The following is a 22,664-nucleotide window of genomic DNA, read 5'->3' on the forward strand; positions in this document are numbered from 1 at the left end:
AATGCATCGGCCTGAAGATTTATACATGTGAGTCTACCCTGAGAGGTGGAGCTGCAACTGGAGAGTCCCTTAAATCAGATTTCCCAACCTTTGGACTGTGAGACACTTACCCTGTGAGCCTGGGAACTACAGATATGCAATACATGCTGAATGAATGAGGGAATAAACTGCGCCTCATGCCCCGCCCCTCTCCCCACTGGAGCTAGGTTCCTGAGAGCAAGATCTGCACGCTTCATCCCCAAGTGCCTGGCTCAGGGCCTGGCGCCTGCAGGAGGTTCTCAAGTGCATGTCGAGGATCAGTGGCTGAGGGACAGCGAGGCTTACGGGGGTTGGAGGGTGGGAGGGGAGGCGCCCGGAGGACAGAAGTCCAGATGTTCCTCTCCACTGCTCCTAGACCCCTTAGCTGACCCCAGGTTCCCTGGGACTTTCAGCCCATTTCCACAAGGTGCTGAAGGGACGCATATCTCCCAGACCTCTGAGTCTCTGGCACAGCCCTGGGGCTGTGGTCAGGGGCTGCACATGGGTTTCCCACACTGGAGTCGCGTTTTGAATCTGCTTTGCCTTTGCCAGTCTTTGTCTCAGAGGGTTTCCAAGTTCAGTTTGGTTACTCGTCACACAAGGATTTCTCAAGCTTTCCGTGTGGGTCAAGATCTGACCTCATTAGGGTTCGGGTCCAGGTTTGGGCCAGGGGCAGATTTGGCCTCCTGGATAAGGTTAAGGTTTAGATTCAGGTGTCAGAGCCAGGGCCGGAGGGTCAGCTACAAAATTTTGGGTCATGTTTTTGTCCATCTCATGGGATGCAGAGTTTGGAGTCAGAATTTTACAGGACTTGAGTGCTCACCACTGAGCAGCTCTGCAGTGACCCTCTCTGTCCTCCTCTAACCTTCCCCTCCTCTCCCTCCCCTTGGCACCCACCGCACTTGCTCAGTAGAAGCTGATGGGCTCTTGTGAGTTATTCCCAGATGTGTCTAGTCTATTCTGTGGTTGCATCAATGTCCTGTAGGCAGGGCCTTCCACTGACTGGGCTTCCTCTCTCCTTCGGGCCCTCAGGAGGCTTGTAGTAAATGCTGACTGTGTGAATAAAGGGAATAATATCAGCATCTCTAGGGCAACATGTTCCCTCTGTTGGGAACTTTTTAGTTCAGGTTAATCTAATTATTTTCAAAGTTTTTATTGATTGTGGTGGATGTTAGGAAATTCAGGATATTTTAGCTGCTTATAGGTATCCATCCTTCATCCATCCATCCAACCCAGAAACACTTTTTGATGTCTGCTGTGTTGTGGGACTTTACTGAGCCCACTGGAGATGAAGGAGACATTGAGACAGTCTTCAAAGGGCTCAGCTAATAGATGGAATCAGAATAGTGAGCAGATGATGGGAGGAGCCCAAGTTCTGTGGGGTCCAGAGGAAGATAACCCAGCCCAGCCTAGAGACATCTAAGGAGGTCTCCTGAGGATGAAGCTTGAGTGTTGAAAGATGAGCAAGCCGTCACCTGTCAAAGAAGAAGAGATGAGCATTCCCGTGAGAAGGAACAGGATGTGCAGAGAGGCCTGTGGCAAGAGAGTATGAGACAGCCTTTGAGGAAGTCTGCAGAGGGAGCACAGGAAGGCAAGGTAGCCGTGGGGTTGCTGGGAAGATAAAAGCCCTTGGAGGACTTTATCCTGAAAACTTGGGGAGCCATGAAAGGATTTTGAGCAAAGGATCAACCTGATGCGAGTTATGTTCTAGAATAATCATCTTGGAAACTTGTGGAGGGTGGGTGGGCTTGAGCCTTGGCACTCCTATGGAAAGACTAGGGATGGCAAGAGGAAGGCACCACTGAAGATTCAATAAACAGCAGCACCGACCCCAAAGTCCTGCAGGATGTGAGGTTCTCAAAGTCAGTAGGGAAAAGCCAGTCAGCAGGGAAAGCCAGGGAGGTTGGGAGGGCACACGTGTAGGTGACTCAGAGATCCACCCAGTCAATGGCTCTAGAGGGCTGTGTTGTGCAAACCTGCAGCTTTAGCCAGAAGGCCAGGAACAGTGCTGGTGCACGACAACCTGGCTGTGTGCACCTGCCTCCTGTAGAACAGGCCACTGGTCCCTGGTTCTCATGCTCCCAGCCCTTCCTTGACCTGCAGAGCAGCCACAGATGAATGGGAATGTCATCAGAGGTAGGTCCCATCAGAGCCAAGTCTCCGAGGGCCGTGTGACCCCAGGATTAGAAGCTGGCTTGGGGCACAGCGGAGGCTCTGGGCGTGCAGACAGTTGTTTCTGGAGCCCATCAAGCTGCTACATTGAGAATGGCCTCTGCTCCACATTCCCTTTGTTTAGGTTGATGACTGAAGCAGCTGAGAAGTAACTGAGACAGGAGGGTGACAGAGAAGCCTGAGGGCTGGTTCTGGGGCTTCTCCCCCCTCTGGAAAGAGGGAACATGTTGTACGTGCATGACCTCAACCAGGAAACCTGAGGCTTGTTGATCTTGAGTGCCTGCCGGAATCTTGGCCCTGGTTCTGGGCTCACTCCCCAGGGTATGCGTTGTCTAGCCTGCGAACACTTGATCTTGAGGCTGGTGGAGGAGGGAGACAAGGCTGGGGTGCATGTGGGACTCTGGGTGAAGTGGCTTCCTCTGCCATGATGTCCAGCCAACAAGGCAGAGCCTCCTGAGGGATACCTGGAAACTGCTCAGCGGCTCGGCTCCCAGCCACTGCCTCTCTCTGCTCTCTGCTCAAGCCTAGGGTTGTTTTTGTTTGTTTGTTTTTAATTATTGAGCATCTACTGGACACCAAACCTTGCACAGAGTGCAGAGTGCAGTCTCATTTCATTCTCAGTGCAGTTCCACAAGGGTTCGGCCCAATTTTACAGAGGAAGGAATGAAAGGTCAGCGAGAATCAGTGAGTAAAGGAGGCAAGGATGCAAACCAGGCTATGAGCGAGACCCAGAGCTTGGCATTGTTTCTTAGAACACCTTTCCTATGTCACAGAGGAGAAGCCTGAGAAGTTCTCACATTCACTGTCTTGACCTGTGTTCACCCAAGCAGAGCCTGAGGCCTTATTAGTGAGCATGACCCCAGAGAATGAAGTGATGGTTGGGGGGAAGACCGGGGAGGAATGGAGAACTGATGTGGGGTGAGACTCATGGCAGACCTTGGGCCCTGGCTCTGAGGACTTGCGCATACTCTCTGGGGGAGAAAGGAGGAAAATTTACCCTCATATTCCTGATCTTCACCCTTTCGGGTTGCTACTGTGTGGCCCTCAGGCCAGGTATGCTCATGGGGCAAGACACAGAGTTGGTTCCCGAAGAGGTACAGAGGTGACTGAAGCAGGAGGCAGGTGAGGTCCAGAGGGTCTGACGTGCAAAGTGGCTGGCTGATGCATCCAGTCTCTTCAACACACAGTTGGGGACACTGAGTCTTAGAAAGGGGATGTGAAAGGTCATACATTGGTGGCTGAACCAGGACTTGGTCGAGATCATTTGCCTCCCAGACCAGGTGATTAAAATGGTGAGAAGCAGGAGGTGTCCTGATCCTCTGGGTATATGCAGAATCTCTCTCTCTCTCTCTCTGTGTGTGTGTGTGTGTTAGACAGAGAGAATACTTGGAGTGACATGTAGGTGGCCAGAAAATGGAGCATGGACACAGAGCTCTTTAGAAAGTTCTCAGGTATGTATTCCCCAGCATGAAAAAGATTGCTTCCACCCCCACCCACACCTCCAGCTCTGGGAGACCCCAACCCATAGGGTCCAGGCCCCTGTCTCAGTCTTAGGAGTGCTCTCAGGCAAGCCCAGCCCCAGCCAGTACAGTAACACCAGTCACTCCCAGAAGAAGAGGGGATAGTGGGACAGCACATGTCCTGGGCTGTGGAATTGTTCTCACTGTGCCTCAAGCAGCCCAGGGGCCCAGGCAAGGGAAGCATGATGAGTAACTGGGCTTTGGCATCCAAGTAAAACCCACCCCAAACCCCAGACCAAACCACCTCCTGAGTCTGCCAGCGGTAGTTGCCAGAATAATCAATACCCATTGTTCTCCTAGACAAATGTTCCCTCTGCACTTTCAACCATTGTGCTCTGGAGAATGGCTAGGTGTGGGCTTACAACATGTGGACAGACACAGCCTAATGGGATCTGTTCCCCAAACTGATTCATCCCACAGTCTTCCACAGCAGGGTCAAGGGGATGAAGGCAGCTACTGGCTGGATCAGGGCGGAGAGCTGGCCCCGGCCCAGGCAGACTCTAGTCCTTGAAAGTTGGCTGACCTTGGCTTTGGGTTCCTCGACTACTCAGTGAAGTATCATACATAGCCCTCACTGTCTCATAGGAAGGATACAAACATTCCTGGGAAAACATGTAGTAGGAGTGAAATTCAAAGTGTTCCTACTACTTCTCCAGTTGTGTGGGGAGGAATCAGGAATTAGGCAAAGAGTATAGGCGTCACAGTCAACAAGCCTGGGTTCCCACACTGGCCTCCCGCATACCAAGCATGTTATCTGTCTAAGCTTCAGTTTCCTCATATGTAAAATGGAGCAAGTGAAGCTAGCCTGTAAGATTGGAGGCTTGGAAGGTGTGCATGCTTAGCTCTCAGCAAAGTATCAGGTACCCGTGGGAACTGTGATGCTGCCGCAGCAACTGGTCGCTCACAGAGGATCAAGGGCAAGGTGGCTGACGAGGTCAGGACAAGCATCATGAGCAGAGCAGGGATCACATCCTCTCTGTGCTTAAAGGCCAATGTCAAGACACATCTCTTCCATGAGTCCTCTTGAGTTCATCTAGCCCTTAAATCCGGCCCTCCTCTGTCATCTAGTCCCCTCTTTAACTCTTAAACACTGCAAGAGGTATTTGTTATTGGGGTTGGCAGAGGACTGCACAACACACTTACCAACTTCTTATTTGAGAGTAAGTCACGTTTTTTGAGTATTGGCAGGAGGAGTTAAGCCACCCACTGAGGAAACTGAAAGTGGCAGATGTTCCTTCCCCCATTCCTGGGCAAATGGACCCAGGCTTGGCCAAAAAGACACTCCCATTGAGTCAAGGAAGGCTTCCTGGACAAGGTGGTGTTTGAAATTAAAAAAAAAATTAAACTCAATTTTTAATGGACATTTTCAAACGACCACAAAAGTAAAGAAATATGAACTAAATCACTAAGGAATCAGGCAGAGTGGAGGGAGAGATGCCTGGTGGAGTTTGGGATTGTCAAGCCATGTAAGGCCTTGGGGCACCCAGAGGTAAAGGGTCTTGTAGAGTGTAGAGTGTGGGCAGAAACAGCATGGGGAGAGGAAGAGCTAGAGTAGTGGACACCTCTTGCGAGATGAGTTACTTAGGACAGAAGATAATTTTTCCCTTTCTTTGGATTTCCACCCCTTAATTTGGGGCAAAAAGAAAACATCTATATGTAGTAGATGAAGGAACTTGGTGTCTTTGGATTTCCCCAGCAACAGGTAGGTAAATAATTATTTTCAGTGTGGTGCAGTGAGTTCAAGGGTAAGGACTTGAATCTTTCAGGACTCATAGTTCTAGGCAAGGGATAGGAATCTGAGTCATTCCTGTAAAGTCTTCGTGCATAACACAGCCAGAGGACTTCACAGGAGCTGGGGCAGGTGACAAAACTAGGTAGAGCTGGGTATGACCCTGGATTTTATAGTCAGGGTTCCTAGGCAGTCATTTTTCTTCCTGGTATGTTTATACAACAGAGATGGTTATTGCTTGGATTTAAAAATATTTTATGGTTGGTTGTAATTTCTGACATTGGAAATGTCCCATGAGCGTCAAACTTCCTGAAGAGTAGAGGAGAAAATTCCCTAAGATGTCCATCACAACAGAAGTCACGATGCCAGGCTGTAGCCAACAACACCATGGACTTGGACAATGGACAATTTTACAATGCTCATTCATTCATTCATTCATTCATTCATTCATGGGTTTATTTGTTCTACTCCTTTGATTCTGATTTATGATGCTGTCTTGGTTCTGGTCGTTCTTCTGCCCTGACATGCAGGTCAGCCCAGACGAAGAGAAAAGATGAATAACCAAGGTGGAAAGTTCTGACATTCCTTAATTTCCTTGCCAGCTTGTCTTTCTCAGGCCAGGATTTAAATATCAGTGAGCAAGAAAATGCAAAAGACAATGCATATCTGAGCCTTGCTAGGACATGTGGGAAAATCACACATAGTCTCCTTGTGGATGGACTAGATGGAGAGAGAAAATGTCAGGCACTTAAGTGTCGCCACTGTCTAGCTGTATGTCCTTGACAAGTTACTTAACGTTGATGGCCCTCCACTTTTCCTCAGCCTGTAGAGTAAGGCTACCACCACTACATTCTAAATACTTATCACCTGACACAGCCTGTGGTACGCACACTACACATGTGATCTCACAACAACCATATGAAATTAGCATAGCCAGTCCTTTCTTTTCACAGAAAAGGAACCTGGGAAACTGGAGAGGTTAGTGCTTGTTTCTGGTCACAGAGCTGGTTAATGATCTAACTGGGATTTGAACCAAGGCAGTATGATTTCAGAGACTATGTTCACTTTACTTTCACAGGATTATTTTGAGGTGGAATAATCAAATTGATGTAAAGCACTCGGAGTAGTGCCTAGCACCTTGTAGATGCTCAGCACATGTTAGCCGTAAACTTCGTTACCTGATGATTGGGTGGAGACATAACTGAGTCATGGCCTCATGAAAGATCGACTAATGGCTAAAGGCAAATCTGAAGGCTATCTGTGTAAGTAGGCCATACATGTGCTTTGTCCTTGTCCCCTTCCTGACCTTTATATTTCACGACCGGGGTGAGATTATTATTTGCATGCCCATCAACTTTGTGTATGTCACAAAGCTGGTCGGCACTAGGAACATATAATGGATGATACAATGTAAATTCAATAAAATCTCAACAGGCAGTAATGATAAACCAAATCTAACAAGATTAAATTTGATATGGGTAAATATATGGTTCTGCCCTTACAGTTGAATTTAATAGCCTTTATGTAGCATCTGTTATAGACCGTATTCTTTATAAAATACTGGAAGTAAAAAGTTGGATAAGAAACAGTCCCTACTCTTGAAGACCTTCCCTTTATAAAGTGACTGTCCAAGTAAAATATATGTCCTTGACATTCTGTCTTCCTCATGTAGACCCACCTTGCCCACTATAGACCAATTGGATAGGCTTATTTCCTGCCCAGCCTCCACACCAGACTGAATTGGAGATTGATAGCTTAGCAGTGGCTCACAAGAAACACACTGAGGAATTTGGGTGATCTTTGTCATTCTTCTGGGCTGCCCAGCACATGGACTCCCTTCGTTTGGGGAAGAATTCATCAACATATGATTTTTGATGGAAAGTAACTTCATGCTCAAATTGTCCCATCTTTGGCTAGTGGGATCTAATTCAGACTCCTGGATTCTTTTGAACAAGGCCCTGGTAGTCTTTAAAATTAAAAAAGAAATGAAAAAATTTTTAAAGGATCTGAGAGACAGTGATGGATATAGAAAGACAAAGAAGATACAATACATGTATGAGAGTAATGTCTGAAGAAGAAAAGTAAAGCAATGGGACAGAATCAGTATTAAAATCTATTAGTCAAAGAAAAGTTTTCTGAAACAAAAAGACACTAAACAAAATATTGAAAGATGACACTGCATATCTAGGAAAACTGGCCCAGAAGGCCAACAATGAAACATACAGCAAAATTGTTAGATTTTAAAGGAAAAGTATTTTGGGTATCCAGGAAAAAAGATCAAGTCAGTCTAAGACTGCATTGTCCAATATGATAGTCATTAGACATTTTAATTAAATTAAAAAGTTAATTCCTCTTACATTTTAAGTGCTCAGCCAGCAACCACATGTAGTCGATGGCTATCATCTTGGACAGCATAGATTATATAATATTAGCATCATCACAGCAAGTTCTCTAAGGAAAGGAAACCAAGTTGGCCTCAGATATTTGTCAGAAGTATTTCATGCTAACAATAATAGATGAACATATTTAAGATATTGAAGGGAAGGTTATGTGAGCTAAGGATTTTATTTCTTGCCAAACTGACCTTCAGGTATAAAGAAAACAAACGGGAATTTGTAAGAACTCTGGGAATATAATTCACATGAACCCTGCCTGAGAAATCCTCTAGGAAATGGATTTCAGACAACCAAAATGACTTGAAATAAATCAGTACAAGGACTAATGGTGAGCATTAAATGTATGTTTATCTGTAGATTTAAGAAAACAGTCTGGAGGTTTCTTAAAAAATTAAAAATGGATATACCTTTTGACCTAGCAATTGAACTTCTGGGTATTTATTGAAAGAAAACCAAAACAATAATTGATAAAGATCTATGCACCCTTATGTTTATGGCAGCACAAATTACAATAGCCAAGATATGAAAGCAACCTAAATACCCATCAACAGATGATTAGATATAGAAATTATGGTTCATATATATAATGGAATATTACTCAGCCATTAAAAAAAATGAATCCACTATTTGTAATGACATGGATAGACCTAGAGGTTATCATGCTGAATGAAATAAGTCAGACAGAGAAAGATAAATACCATATGATTTCACTTACATGCAGAATCTAAGGAACAAAAAGAACAAACTAATCAAAAAAACAGACGCATAAATATAGAGGACAATCTGGTGATAGCTAGAGGGGAAGGGGTTGGGAAGCTGGGAGAATGGGGTGAAGGATTAAAGAACTATAGATTAGTGGTCAATAGATGGGCACAAGAATGGGGAGCATGACATAGGGCATGTAGTTAACATTAATGTAATGGCTAGGTGGAGAGGCAGAGGAGAGAAAGAGCAACTAGGGGAATCATTTTATAAATTATATAAATGTCTAACCAATATGGTACTGTATACTTGAAACTAATAATAAAATTAAAACAACAACAACAACAAAAGACTCAACGATAGTAATAAGGCAGCAGTCCCCAACCTTTTTGACACTCATAGGACTGGTGATCCTATGAGAATCTAATGCCTGATGATCTGAGGTGGAGCCGAGGTGGTGATGCTAGTGCTGGAGAGCGGTTGCAAATACAGATGAAGCTTCACTCACTGGCCCACTGCTCACCTCCTGCTGTGCAGCCCACTGCCTAACAGGCCATGGATCTGTACCGGTCTGCGGCCTAAGGGTTGGGGACCCCTGTTATAAGGGATACAGCATAGTATGTAACTTATTATTTTTTAAGCTTTTTCTTCTATGGTCATTTTCAAATATATATCAAAGTAGTAAGCAAAGTAAAATGAACCTGATTGACTTATCACCCTGTTTCAACAATTATCAATATATGGCCAGTCTTGATTTATCTTTCCTCATTTTCCATTTCCGAGATTATTTTGAAACAAATCTCAGACTTTGTATCATTTCAACCATATTTTAGTATATATTTCTGAAAGATAAGGACACCTTAAAAACAACCCATCATATTATTAACACACCTAAAAAAATTAACCTCAGTGTCATCTGATACATAGTGATTATATTTCCTCTCTAGTTTTACAAATGATTGCTTGAATTGGAATCCAAATAAGTCTATACATTGTAACAGTCGATGTGTTTTGTAGGTCTCCTTTAATGTATAGTTTACCCAGCCATTTTAAATTTTACTTGTAATATATTTGTTGAAGAAACAAGATTGTCCCGTAGAGTTTCCTTAGTCCAAATTTCACACCTTTTATCTTTATGTTTAAGCCAACTTTTGTGACTTTCAGGAGGCATTCCAAAACTTTTTTCACATAAATTTTGGCCATTTACTCCTTGGAATTTCCTTTACCTTATAGCTATTGTAAATAGGATTTTAATTCTGTTATATCTTCTCATTGATTTGTGTGTGTGTCTGTCTTATCAATTTATGTTTATTTTATAATCTGCTTCTTTACTAAAATTTTAAGTTGTCTGTAGTAGTTTTTCAAGTGATTTTGTGGAGGAGAGTTTCCTTACATATGATTTGCAAATAGTGATTTTCCTTTCCAAGTCTTTATTTCTCTATAGATTTCTCTTATCTGATTGGATTAGCTAAAGCCCCAAAATTAAATAGCTCTGGAAATAAAGAACTTCCTTATCTTGCATCTGACTATTGGGAAAAACTCTAGTGTTTCCACATTAAGTAAGATGCTGGCCTTTGGGTTAAGGTATTCGTGTATATATAGACATGTATTTAAGGAAGCATCCCTCAGTTTCTCAGTCTTAACAATATTGTCTTCTAAACCATGAACATGCTTTATAGCTTCACTTATTTAGGTCTTCTTTCAATAAAGTTTTATAGTTTTAAGTGTACAATCATATATGTTTTATCAAATTTATCCCTAAGTATTTCATGTTTTTGTTGCTATTGTACATCGTATTGTTAAAATTCAGTTTTAGATTGTTCATTCCTAGTATGTAGAAACAATCCATTTTTGCATATTAACCGTGTATCTGGTAACTTGGCTAATTCACTAATTAGTCTTAATAGCTTTTTGGTAGCTTTCTCTGGATGTACTACATAAATAATCATGTTGTTTAATGAAATAACATGGTTTTTCTTTTTTGTTTTTTAGTATGTCGTTATAAATTGATTTATTTTAAGCCAGTCTTGCACTCCTGAGATAAACCCCACTTGGTTATGCTGTGTTGTCCTTTTTATATACATGAATTCAATTTGCTAAAATTTTTTAAAGAATGTTTGCATTTATGTTTATAAGGGATATTGCTCTGTAGTTTTCTTGTGACTTCTTTGGTTTGATATCAGTGAATTGGAATTGTTCCTTCCTCTTCAATATTCTGTAAGATTTTGTGTCGAATTAGTATTAATTTTCTCATTAAATATTTTATAGAATTTGTCAGTTAAGCTATCTGAGTCTGGAGCTTTCTTTGTGGGGAGATTTTTAACTACACATTCAATTTATTTAATAGACATAGGGCTTTGGTTGTTTGTGTCTTTTAAGGAATTTGTCAATTTCATCTAGGTTGTTTAATTTATTGGCATAGAATTATTTTTTATATGGTCCCTCATGAGAGGCCTGTGGAGCAATCATTTCTGAGTTCTTATGTTCATAACAATATATCTATGGTCTTTTTTCACGGAGGTCAATTTAGTTTGATATAAAATCTGTGATTCACATTTTTTGAATATGTTAAAAATGTTACTCCATTGTTATTTCGCATAAAGTGTTGCTATCAAAAAGTCTGATGACACTGTGGTCATATTTTTCTTTCAAATAATGTGGTCTTTTTGCCAGGATGTCAAAAGTATTTTTTTTTTCATAAAGCCCAATAATTTTACTAAGATGTATCTTAAAACTGGCCATATGAATTACTTTCCCTAGAATTGTGGTATGCTCTTTCACTTCATAGTCACAAATTCTTTTATTTCAAGAATGTTTTCATAAATTATACATCTTATCTTTGTACTTTTTTATCATTTTCATATGCTTCTTGAAGTCTCTTATACATATGCTGACTCTTCTTTGCCTGTCTTTTATATCTATCACTTATCTTTAAATCCTTTTTATCTTTTAAAAATTATTTTAAAAACATGTCTTTCTTTCTATTTCTATTTATCTTAAAACATTGTTTGTTCTTGCTCATGTTTCTTCTATTTAGTTTTCATTTTAAATATAATTTTTCCTTTTTTCCTAATTGTATCCTGAGTTCTGTCATTTCTCTTTTCAAATATTCCTATTCTCCAGTCAACTTATTTATAAAGTTTTCTCATTTTAATTTATATTTTTCTTTAATAATTTTTATCATTTATATACTATATTTTAGTTTGTTCTTAATTATTTAGTTTGTTCTTAGATTATTTCTCTTTTTCATATATCTCTTTTTTGTGTGTTTTGTCGTCTGTGGTGATATTTATTCTCTGATTCTTATATATTATTACATATTCTTATAATACTCTTTATTCTCTTATTTCCTCAGAATAAACTTCTTATGAGATTTGACTCTTTTCCGTTGTTCACTTTTCAATGCATTTTCTTTGTTTTTAGCATGGAAATGTGTGCTAGAATAGCTTTTTTTGGCTTTATTTCTGTAGAGCTCCCTCTTATGTTGTCTTTTCAAAGTGATTAAAAACATGGCCTACTTTCCGAGATCTGCCTACTCTGTTCCCCTCCTTTACTTTAATATGGACCTTCCTTTTCCTTTGCTTCTATTTTCTCTGTCTTCTTCAACTTGTGTTCTACTCCTATCTGTTTCTTCTCAGTGTGGATCTTTGTTTTGGAAAAGGGCTTCGATTTGTTCAATCTCTTGAGTTTATAGGTGATGCTGCTCTATCACCATCAGCTCTATTATGCCCTACTCCACTGCATTTACTCCCATATTGGATCCTTCGAAACCTTCCCAGTTATGATTGCTCTTCGCAAATTGGCCCAGAGTGCTTTCTAGTTAGCTCATACTAGTGACTTTAGGTTATTCTATTTGTATAGGCATCAGGAGCCCAGTTGTCTCCCTATGCTTCCTTCTGCACAGATGTAGATACCATGTAGTTCTTGTAGCTACCAGTAGGTTGTTCTCATCCACTCATGGCAGGAGATTCTTGGGGAGACCTCATCACCTAGTTTTGTTGTAGATGCTGTTTATGGGTCTTTACTTTTGCTGTCTTAGTTGCTCTGTTTATGTGGAACAATTTGGGAAGAATGGAAAATGCCACTACCATCTTCCAAGAATTCTAATGTGCATTTACTATTTTTGTTTATTTGTATAATTCAGTTAGATATGTTTTCTATTGCTCACAAATAAGAACCGGGACTTCTATAGAAGTTTTAATTGACTGGAAATGCAAAAGGAGTGGGGACATGGCTTCCAAATAAAGTAGTTACAAGACCGTGATTTTAATCCACATCAAAAAGAAGAGAGCATTTTGATCACAGGAGGTGATGATCCTGACCTCTGTTCTAGTCTGCCTTTGGGTGCAGCATTGCATCTGCTCTGGGCACCAGGATTTTAACAGATACTCATCTATGAAGGTGTCTGGGAAGGAGAGGCATTTTGAAATCTTGCTATCCAAGTAATAGTTGAGGGAACTGCCAGAAACATTTAACTGGGAGAAGAGAAGATTTAGGGGCAATATGATCGTCACCTTCAGATACTTGGTCATGAGATAAAGGGAATAGATTTGTCTGCGTGACCCCAAAAGATAGAGCTTCAGTCAAGAAGTAGACATGATAGAAAGATGGATATTCATTTCCACTTAAAGAACATCTTTCCAGTTGGAGGATGTACATACTCTTGGTAGGTACATTGTAAGGGTGGCACTACAACTACTGGAGTTATATTAATTCACCTCTAAGATCTCTTTGCAACTGCAAGATGAGCTTTGGACTTTTTCCAACTCTAAATGCCTGTGATACTACTTATTAAGCTTGAAATATGGGCCTAGAACTGTAATAGGCATTGTTGAAGCTTAAGGTTAGTTGTGGGATTATAGAAAACTAAGTGGCAGAACTTATTCTCAAATAACTGATGATTTAGTTGATAAGATTTGACTGATGTATCCATGGAATAATAAACAAACAAAAGAGTTAACGACTATAATTTTCTGAGTGCTGCTATATGCTAGAAACTCTACAAACATTATTTCATATAATCCTTACAGCAACTCTATAAGTGCTGTTATTATCATTTCTACTTGATAGATGAGGCTTCAAGGGGTGAAGAACATTGTTCAGGGCTATACAGCTAGTAAGTGGCAGAGCTGGGATCAGACACAGCTTCATTTATCTCCAAACCTCTGCTCTTAAACATTTCAGTAGCAGATAAAATTAAGATTTTCGAAAATAAGTTGGTACCATATGAGTCTAGGAGTATTTCAGAGGCAAGGAAAGGATTAACATGACTTGAAGACTTCTTATATTCCAGGCACCATGTGAAAACCATCTAATCTCATCCTCAAAAAAAATATTAATTAATAAGAAGCACATTTCATTAACCTAAAGTATCAGCCAGGACCCTGTCAGGAGATAGAAACTATATTCCATTATTCTCACAGAGAGAAATTAATATAAAAAGTGTTAACCAGGTTAAAAAGTTGTTAATTAGGTAACTTACAAGAAGAAAACTAAGTTATTGTGGAGGTAATAACTGCTGGAAGCAGCTACTACCCCAGGGCTGAGAGAAAGAGGGAAGAGATTAAATTATTAAGATTTAAGAGCTTGGAGGAGAGTCCTCATGGAGCTGAAACTCAGACCTCTGGGGTGTAGGAGGAGGGGAGATTTCTCATCTGGGGCTTGTCTTGAGATGCAGTGCAGAGGCTGGTACTACGAAGATTGGAAAACTGCAGGCTGGATTCCTCTGCTGCTGAAGGAGGGAGCTGCTGGGGTCAAGGTGAAGAAGAGCTGCTGAAAGGATGCTTACAGACAGGGAGAGGAAGCAGGTCCTGTCTTCCTTCTGGAATCCTGTAGCCTCCCTCTAGCACCCCCTATTGGCTAAACCTACCATAGAGACAAAAAGATGGTTGCAGTCTCAGTCCCTCAATCACAAAGCAGAGGAGAGAGGGGCAGCATTTTGATGTTGAGGAAATAAGGGCTCAGAGCTGAAGACACCTACCTCAAGTATCAGGGCTGGGAACCATGGACACTCTACTCCACGACTCAGGCTTTTGCACATGCTAGTTGCTTTTATGACCACTTCGTTCATTTCAGAGATGACATTGGGGCCTGCCTAGCCTCCTTCTGTCACTTCCTTGCCTTGGCAGGAGCTCTCGCCTTAATGGGTTGCACAGCCTGCCACGTGGCCTTGGAGCTCAGGCACGCTTGCAGGAGCCCTGGAGTGCTCTCTTTGTGACCCTCGTCCCCAAAATCTCTCCTAACACATTCCCTGTCTTGGCCTCAGCCTCCTGTTCTGGCAGGCCCAGTCTGACCATGGTGACTGCCAAACATCTGTTCGGTCTACCTTGATGATGGGAACAAAGAGATCAGTTTACCCAAGCTGTCACCTGCCTCTCAAAGGCCCGAGGTACCATGGCCGGGGCAAGTTCCTGTGGCAGCTTCCCAGGAAACAGATCTGGAGTGGGGTTTAGACATATCTGGTCCATGTTCGGAGGGAAAGGAATCTTCCCAAGGGACGAAGAGATCTACTCTGGGGTGGTGGGCTTGCAGAGTTGGAAGCCCATAGTTGTTTATTCATCCCATGAAGCCACCCTCCAAAATATTTATTGAGAACATACTATGTGCCAGACACAATGCTTGCCCTGGAAATGCACCGGTTGTGCAGGGAACAACTTCTCTGCCCTTATGGAACGCATGGCCAAGTACAGGATGCTGAGTAAGGAAATGAGATGGGCATGAATTTCATGCTCTCAATCCCAGGTGTGCAAAAAGCGTAACTTTGATTTTCTATAATTCACATTAATTTCTAATTTGAGACTTCATTTCATTGGGAGAGCAAATTCTTAATGGATCACAGTTTTGGGTTCCCTTTTTTTCTAAGGCTATGTCTAGGTTTTGGGAGGTTTCTGCAGCTCCACGGACATCCTATGCTACGGATCCCTGGGTGCAGCCCACTGCCTGGCAGGCCCAGCTGCTGTCTGGGACTCTGTTCAGAGTAGTCTTCTTGGGCTCTGTGCCTCCTCAGTGCTTCCAGGAAGCCAGGCAGCAGGTCCTCTCCCTGAGGCCTGCTCTGGACCTGTTCACTGAGCCTTCGTGACTATCCTAGAAGTACAATCTTCCCCTTCTGCAAAGCAGACAAATCCCTACCTACCATTTATACCAGAGCCATGAAGGAGAGGAAGAGGGCACTTTGATGGGAGAGGGAGCTTGTTTCAAATGGGGAAGAATCAGTAAGTTCTCTTCAAGGATGTGACATTTGAGCTGAGACCTAAAGAAGACCAGGGAAGACCTGCAAAGATCAAATGGGCAGAGTAAAAAGAGCCTGAGGTGGGAGCCAGCTCTGAGGTGGGAGCCGGCACCATGATCTGAAGGGTCCATGGCAGCTGGTGGGCAGGAAGCCTGACCAACTGCCCTCTGGGGAGTTCATTGGAGTCCATGTAACCAGCATCTCTGTTCCGTGAGAGTAGTTCTGACTCCCAGGGAGCAGGTGTATGCTTTGTGGCTATCCTGTGGCTGCTCACACCATGGAAGTGTGAGAAGTTTAGAGAGTACACAGTTCACACACAGCTTCAAGCTGTCTGCCGGTGCTCATTTTTTCTGACTCCAGGGTGGGGTCTTCTCCCCTGCAAAGCCCTTCCTGACCGCCTCCCCCAAGGTAAAAGGATCCCAGATTGCTACTTCCATACCTGAGTGTCACCCTGCAAGGTCTACCTAGCTTGGACCTTTCATTTCCCTGACCCTAACCCTGACGTTCCCCTGTCTCACTCCACTTTCATCACTCTTAAGGTGACGAAACCATTAAAAACAATGAAAACATTCACACTAAAGCTGGTAGGCTTGATTCGTTACCACTCCCGGGAACATTTGCAATTTAAAGATTATTTAAGTCAGAAGAACTCGAAAGAATGGCGGAATCTGGAACAGTAGATTAAGCAGAAACTCTCTGGAGGCCTTTAGTTTGCATCTTGTGTGTCTGCCTCCTCTGTACACATGTGTGCACACTCATGTACGCATGCACACCTGTCGTCCTCACTTCCTACTCTGCAGTCACCTCTATCTTCCTACTCCCCTCTAGAGGCCCTCCACGCAGTAGCAGAAATTTAGCTGAGTGAACCCAGGACACCAGGACACATCCAGGGTGTGCTCTGCAAAGGTAAACATAAAAAACAAACATCAGATAAGAGGCAGTCATATAGCAGACATGGGGCCAGGCACTTGAAATACTTTTCTTTAATCCTTACCAAGGTCCATTAAAGTATGTATATTATTATCCCCATTTTAAAGCTAAGTAAATTGAGGTTCAGAGAGGTTAAGATATTCACTCATCTCAGCAGAATGAAGATTCTGTCAGTGTTCAAACCCCTCTCCCCTCTGCCACACCCTGATGCCTTGCTGTGTGTCCTGTTGCTTCAGAGGGTCCAGATCTGGGAAGGGTGTGACAGAAGGCTCCATGCTGTTCTTGGGACAATATATGAATGGTTTTCAGGGTCTGGTCTCAATTTATCTTCAGCTCTTCAACCCTAGAGCAGGGGTCAGGAATTTCTGCAGGAAGCATCCAAGTATCAAATGTGATAGCTCCCCAGGTGTTCAATGACAGCCTGAGGGAACCAAACAAGCTGGGAGGATAGGTCCTTAGCTAAAGCCCCCAAACTGCCAGAAAATGGAAAAGACTCAAGTTTGTGGTTTTCCTGATGCATGAACGGGCAAGGTTGAGGGGCGGGGATAGGCAGCACCTGGAGAGAGTCTGCCTGACATTCAGGGGAGGAATGGCAGCTACCCCTCCTCCTGTGCCCTTGGGACTCACTTTTGCCCCCAAAACAGGAGTGGCTAAACCCTGTTTCAGTTTTAGCACACCTAATGCTTAAAGACCAAGGAAAACTGGACTGTGAACCACAGGGCACTTTTCCTCTCAGGTCTTGGTACTCATGGTTTGATAGAATATATAATGAAATAAAAAAGCATGATATGTGTTTTTTAAATGAATTTATACCTCCTCACCAAAATAACATTCAACTACTTTGGTTGGAAAAATTAGCGATGAGTAGATGTTTATGATATTCTTTATTCAGAATAGAGACAATTCTTGGAACAAATATGGATGCATAGGCCATTTGGAATTACTTTGAGTTCTCCTCCCCTATACCACTCCACTCCCAGGTCCTCAGCCCACAGGCCAAGAGTCTCAGATCTGAGGATTCTAGTGACATCCTTTCCTGAGCTCCTGTGTGGCCTTAGGTAAGCAACTCGACTCCTGCATTGTGCAGTTTCCTCATTCTTTTTTTTTTTAATTTAATTTTATTATTAGTTTCAAGTATACAGTACTGTATTAGTTAGACATTTATATAATTTATAAAACGATCTCCCTGATTGCTCTTTCTCTCCTCTGGTTCTCCACTTAGCCAATATATTAATGCTAACTGCATTCCCTATACCACGCTCCCCACATCCATGATCATCTATCAATTACTAATTTGTACTTCTTTAACCCTTTACCCTTTTCTCCCAATCCCCCTTCCCCTCTGTCCATCACCATATTGTCCTCTATATTTGTGAGTCTGCTTTTGATTAGTTTGTTCTTTTTGTTCCTTAGATTCCGCATATAAGTGAAATCATATGGTATTTAATTTTTTAATGGCTGAGTAATATTCCACTGTATATATGAAACATTACTTGTTTATCCAATTGTCTGTTGATGGGCATTTAGGTTGCTTCCATTTCTTGGCTATTGTAAATTGTGCTGCCACAAATATTGTAGTGCATAGATCTTTACCAATATTGTTTTGGTTTTCTTTGATTAAATACCCCGAAGTGCAATTGCTGGGTCAAAAGGTAGATCCATTTTTAATATTTTGAGGAATCTTTAAGCTGTTTTCCATAAAAGTTGTACCAATTTACAATTCCACCAACAGTGTATGAGTGTTTCCTTTTTCCCACATCCTCACCAACACTTGTTGTTCTTTGATTTATTGATGATAGCCTTTCTGACAGGTGTGAGGTGATATCTCATTGTGATTTTAAATTTGCATTTCCCTGGTGATTAGTGACCTTGAGCATCTTTTCATATATCTATTGGCCATCTGTATTTCCTCTTTGGAGAAATATCAATTCAGGTCTTCTGCCCATTTTTGATTGGATTTTTTTTAATTGTTGAGTTAGAGTTTCCACATTCTTACCTATTCATAGGGGCACAGGGATAGAATGATGTATTGGCCATGAAATACGTGGCTGGGAAGACACTAGCCTGTGGCCTCAGAATCTGTTCTCCTCTAATTGTTCCAGATAGGAACGAATCATATGTCCATTATTTTGTTGTTTGCTATCATTATTAAACCTTCAGACTTACAACAGGAGAGAGAAAAGCAAAGCTTACTTAACAGAGGAAACCTGATGGCCAGGATGTTTTTGCATCAAGTTTCCCAGGAGAAATTTATGAGGGTGAAGGTAAGCCTCAGACTCAGCTACCTTTTTGAAAGTAGAGACTATTTGGTTCTTCCCTTCTACCTTACCAAGGGCTGGACCAGGTCCCGGGGCACAGTTAGATTAAACAGGTAAGTTACTCAGAGCCACGGGAAGTTGATGGAGCCAGAGGATGAAGCAGGAGACCCAGAGGTCTACCTCCTTTGTTTATTTCTCCATTCATTCCATTACCAAGCCACCCAGTTAATCTTTCCTGCTGCTTGTTCTGGGCTGGCTTAGTGCTAGGTGTGGAGGCTGTGAAGTGTTCAAAGACCTGTTTCTATTGTCATAGATTTCTCTGTCTGGTTGGGAATTCAGACGTGCGCATAGCTCATATAACACAGTGTAATAAGTAATATGATCAAGTCAGGCACAGGAACAAAGGGGAAAGCCACCTCATCCAGCTTTAGGTCAGAGAAGACTTCCTGGTAGAAGTTAAAGTGGAGCCTATCTTGATGGATGAGTAAGGTTCAAGACATGGGTGCAGGAAGAGCATGCTAGGTCGGCAGCTGGTGGTAGGGGGAGGGGCTTTGCTTAACAGCAGGGTCCTCCTTTGGGGTATGGCCTTGTCTCACATAGTGCTCGAGTTAAAGCCCCTGTGGTTCAGAGCAGAGAGAAATCACAATCCTTGGGCTTATAGCAAGTGGGCCTGGCTCCTTGTAATTTACTTCTTCAGAAGCACAGGTGGTAGGATGCTAGTGGGAGCAGAATGACTTTAAAATAATTTATGATCCTGGAGGCTCTCCCTTCTTTCTAATTTGTGCTCCATTTTGTTGTCCTACATAGTTACCAGTGGAAGTTTTTCGAAGATTGCATTTGTCATCATTCTTCTGATTAAGGGGAAGCCTTATGGTACTTTTGTTTCTGGCCAAGATGAATAACAGCAACCAGATTTACCAAATCATCTTTTAAAAAAGTAAAATATTTGAAACAACAGCTTTAAAGACAATAAATATCAGGCAACCAAGATCAGTGATCTCTGAGAAATGGGAACAAATGAGGTAAGCCCTATAGCTATGCCCGTTTGCTGCCTTAAGAGAGTTCCCAGACCATGATACAGAGAAGGGGAGCCCAAGAGAGATCCTAGGGGACTCTGAGAGTTGAGATGGAGCTGAGAATCCAGAGAGATAAAGGCATCTAGAGTTCAAAGGACAGAGAACCAGAGAGGAGAGGGCTGAACAGAGAGAGAACCCAGAGATGTGCAGAGAGTTTTCCTTAAGTATTCAGCAGAGTACTGAATGCTTGTGAGGAAAATACCAAACTTCAAGGAAAAAATTAGAGGTAACAGTGCCCAGCATGCACACAGGGTCAGGACTAGTGCCTGTTCTCATCAGGCAGACTTGGAAACTTTACAATTCACAACACAATGAGTAAAGTACTCAGAAGGGGCTTGTCTCAGTCGTGAAGAATAATTAACCTTAGATTAAACATGAATCCACCTCAAAAATTATAAAAGCAAGACCTTAAAGAATGGATTTGTTTCCTAGTGACTAAACTATAACTCAGAAAAATCTCAAGGATATTTACAGGAATACTAAAGCATTCAGCACCCAACAAGACAAAAATATTGTCTAACATCCAATCGAATATTACCAGGCACTTAAAGGAGCAGGAAAATACAAATCATAATGAGGAGAAAAATTAATCAAATGAAATCAACTTAGAACTGACACAGATGTTAGAATCACCAGACAAGGATATTAAGACTGTCATTATAACTGTCTTCAATGTGTTCAAAACATTACTTATAGATATGGAAGTTATGAAAAAAGATGCAAACTAACCTTCTAGAACAAAACTATAATATCTGAGATGAAAAATACAGTGGAAGAGATTAGCAACAGATCAGACATTACAGAATAAAGGATTAGTAAACTTGAAGACATAGTAATCAAAACTATACAAAATGAAACACAGAGGAAAGACAGAATTTAAAAAATGAAAAGAGCATCTGCGATCTATGGGACAACTTCAAGTAGTATCGCATAAGTGTAATTGAAATTTCCAAAGAGAGAGAAAGAGAATTTAAAAAATATTTGAACAAATAATGAACAGAGATTTTTCAAGTTTGATTAAAACTATAAACTCACTGGGATAGACAAATAGATAAATGGAACAGAAGAAAAGATACATAAATATGCCCACACATATATGGACAACTGATTTTTGACAACAAACATGTAGACAATTCAGTGCAGAAAAGACAGGTATTTTTTCATCAAATGGTACTACAACAATTAGATAATCATATGTGAAAAATAAAATTTGACTTGTACCTCACATATATAAAAAAATTATATCAGGATGGGTCGTATTCCTAAACCATATTTAAAATAAGACGTATGAACCTAAATGTAAATAAGTCTAAATGTAAATTGTTAAAACATAAAAGTTCTAAAAGAAACCATAAAAGATAATCTTTGTGACATTGGTTTAAACAAAGATTTCTTTGATATGACACCAAAAGTTTGACTCATTAAAAAACAAATTAATATAGTAGACTTCATGAAAATTAAAAAGTCCTGCTCTTGTAAGACACTTTTAAAGAATGAAAAGACAGATTGTGGACTGGGAGAAAAATCTTTGCAAGAACATATATTTAATAAAGAACTTGTACCTAAAATATATAAAAACTATATATTGAAAAATATTTAACTATATTGAGAAACTCAATAATAAAGAAATAAATGACCCAATTAAAATATAGGGTAAAGATTTAAATGGACAATTTACCATAAAAAATATATGAAAGGCAAATAATCACATGAGAAGATGTTCAATGTCATTAGTCATTAGGGGTATGCAAATTAAAACCACAATGAGATACCACCTTTTAGAAATGAGTAAAATTTAGAAAGACTGACCATACCAAGTGTTGGTGAGGAAGTTGTGGAACACAACTTGGATACACTGCTGGGGAGTATGTGAAATCATACACCCACTTTGGAAAGCAGATTGGCAGTTACTTAAAAAGTTAAATATATGCCTACTGTATGATCTAGCTATTCTATTCCTAGGTATTTACCCAAGGGGAAAAAAAAAGAATATGTTCATACAAAGATTTGTACACTAATATTTATAGCAGCTTTATCTGCAAGAGCTGAAAACTGGAAATATCTCATATATCCACTGAAAGGTTAATATAGAGAACCCTGGATAGGTGGATTTGTGAAAAGATTAATGTGCTTTTGGCTAGAGATTTACTACATCCATCCTTGAAGGAGGAAAATAAAAATACATGAAAAGAAATGGCTAGTCAAAGTCCAGATTCTTATTTTATGGATGTAAAATGTCCAGGTTGCCACAAGATCACAATGGTTTTCAGCCACGTTCAGACAGTGGTTCTTTGTGTAAGATGTTCAGTAGTGTCATGCCACCCAACAGGAAGAAAGGCCCGGCTCACAGAAGGGTATTCATTTAGGCGAATGCGACACTAATGATCCACACACAACTTCTGGGATTTGTGTTTTATTACAGAAATCCTTATCAGTTCAGTAGTTCTAGTTAATCTACCAAGAATGTGTAATTTTGTTTAATTTTGTAAGATATACAACAGTGACCTCCTATTCTGATATCATTTTTACTAAAGTTTTGATTATTGGCAAAAAATAGAATAGATAAATAAATGTGGCATATTAATATAATGAAAAAAAAAACAAAACCCCCCACAACTATTGATAGTATGCTACA

At 41.2% G+C, this 22,664-nt stretch overlaps 1 pseudogene; it reads left to right on the forward strand.

The window, feature by feature from the left end:
- LOC120613849 (40S ribosomal protein S27-like) overlaps nt 1–22,411 on the forward strand; it is a 33,373-nt pseudogene extending 10,962 nt beyond the window's left edge.
- Nucleotides 22,412–22,664: the final 253 nt, after the last annotated feature.

The sequence above is a fragment of the Pteropus medius genome, unplaced genomic scaffold (assembly GCF_902729225.1).
Source record: "Pteropus medius unplaced genomic scaffold, Ma_sr-lr_union100, whole genome shotgun sequence".
Classification (NCBI taxonomy): Eukaryota; Metazoa; Chordata; class Mammalia; order Chiroptera; family Pteropodidae; genus Pteropus; species Pteropus medius.